Below are 2,606 nucleotides of genomic sequence, written 5' to 3' on the forward strand. Positions count from 1 at the left end.
TCTGTGACTATTCTGTATGCTTCTGTATGTGTTCTGATGGATGAGAGTGTAGCTTGGGAAAGTTTTCTAGCCTTGGAAAGAGGTGAATACAAGTGCAAAAGAGCTAAAAGAAGTGGAAGAAGTAGCTGCTGAAGACTCAAGTGAAGACTAGAGTGAAGTGACAGTAGTGAGCTATGAAAGGACACTGTAGTGGCTCTGGTGACTCTTCATATCAGACATACCTCTTGGGAGGGGTATCCACGACCTAAGAAGGATTACTGAGGGTGATTCTGAGAGATTGTAGTGAGGATATGATGTATTATTGATGGAGTGAGAGAGAGAGAGTCAGAGATAGCCAATTTTACTCAAACAAAGTGATTGTATATGAGAGATTGAGAGAGAAGACTATGAAGATATTGAAGATGAATACTATGTGATGTATTTCCATTCAAAGATGGTGTATTCCTTTGCTTTCTTTGTTCTATTGATGGATTCTATGAAGATATTGAACAATATGGTTGATTCTATCAAATCCGTGGGAGATCTACATGATGCTGTATGAAGATTTGTTGTGCCTAGTGTTCTTTTCTTCATTGTGATCATATGAAACATAATAAACAAGCTTGTTGATGTTACAAGATAGATTTTCTTGCAAGAGAATTCCCTTTTCCTTGGAGTTCCTCTTGGGGCTCCAAGAGATCACACACTCAATTCGAGAGTAGAGATAGCACAAAGCTTAGCCCTTGTGCACCCACCTCCTTGCCTTGTTGAGATGCCGACAAGCGATGAGCTACCCCTTGCTTCTCTCCATGCTATCATCATCGAGGGGATAGAATATTTACTTATGCAGGACGTACTAGAAATTTTGGAGCTAAGGGAAGAGCTATATTGTATCATGATGCATGATGCGCCTAATGATTTTATAGATTTTGATATACAAGATGCACCAACACGTTGATGAGGTGGCTCGATATGATGGCACGAGTGTCGATGACATCTCTGCCATTGTGAGCATCCAAGAGCAGATTGAGAATGCAACGCCACAGTATGAGATCTCAGATGAGGAGTTTGAGCGGTTGCAAGAAAGAATGTTTGGACCTCGACCCGACTACGCAATACCTTCCCAAGAGAGAGACGAGGGTGGCCTAGTTGCAGGAGCAGACTTGGATGGTCCACTATAGCAACATATAGATGATGCATAGAAGGTAATGTTATCAGATTTGTATCAAAATTTACCAGTAGGGCCTCTAGGGCATCGCGAGTGTGTACATCAAATTTTATTGGGATCGCGAGTCTCCGGCCAGGGCAGCCTTAGGGACCTGATCCCGTCAAAATTTGATGTGCACACTCCCTAGGGTATCGAGAGTATGCACATTAAATTTTGCACCTAGGGAGTATGCATATCAAATTTTGTTGGGATCGGGCTCCCAAAGCTGCCCTGGCCGGAGGCTCGTGTCTAGGGGCCTAAATCTGCAATGTGAGCCTTTGGCCAGGGAAGCAAATTCAGGCCCCCAAACGCGAGCCTCTGGCCAAGGTAGCTTTGGGTGCTCGATCTTGAAAAAATTTGATGTGCATACTCCCGATGTAGATTCAAGCCCCCAAACATGAGTCTTCGGCTAGGGCAGCTTTGGGGGCTCTTGAAAAAATTTGATGTGCACACTCCCAATGCAGATTCAAGCCCCCAGACGTGAGCCTCCGGCCAGGGCAGCTTTGGGGGCTCAATCCTGGCAAAATTTGATGTGCACACTCTCGATGCCCTAGAGGCCCCTAGAGGCCCTACGGATCTGCAGACGGGAGCCTCCGGCCAAGGAACCTTTGGGGGTCCGATCCAGGTAAAATTTGATGTGTACACTCCCGATGCCCTAGAGGCCCTTACTGGTAAATTTTGACGCAAATCCAATGTATATATCTTTACCACACTTCATGCATAGTGAGTTTGACATAGTGAGTCTGACACTGAACTTGTGTGATGCATGACATTGTCTATATAGATGAATTTTCATCTAGACAAGGTGGCGGATCTGGTAGCCAAGGAAGGGTGTAGGACTCGCCATTGAAGGAGTATATCGGCCATCTTGTGAGTGCCATTTTTGTATTCCATAAGACATGCTCTTTGGCTTTTTTTGAGAACATCTTAAAGTTGAGGGCACTAACAAAGGCTAGGCCCTTCAAGACCATTCCAACGAACTCTAGCTTGGAGAATTTTACATGGGATCCATTCCAACCAGGGTTTTACAAAATCTCTTTGGAAGCTACATTCCATATATGTTTTGGTAGTACACCCCTATTGTTGTTGATCTCCGTGAGGACTATCCTTTCATCACCGGAAGAACCTCACTATCCGCAAATCCCTATCGGTGATGGTGGCTCTCATTGCATGTACTGCTGCATAGATCAAGTCTCCAAACAAGTCGATGACGTAAGCTTTGGCAGCTTCTTGTAGTGCAAGGAGGGCTTGGGCAGTCCAGTGATCGGGTTGTCGCAACCGTGTTTCATCTAGGAAGTACTTCCTGTTGTTCTTAATGAGTATGCCGTCCATAATCTCCCGCACTAGCTTCTGGAATGGAGCCTTTGATATCAGGTGGTGCATGGTCTTCTGGTAATGAGGGATCTCATGAAGAGCCACT

This window comes from Lygodium microphyllum, chromosome 4 (assembly GCF_053477565.2).
Source record: "Lygodium microphyllum isolate KBCC chromosome 4, Lygodium_microphyllum_v1.1.10, whole genome shotgun sequence".
NCBI lineage: Eukaryota > Viridiplantae > Streptophyta > Polypodiopsida > Schizaeales > Lygodiaceae > Lygodium > Lygodium microphyllum.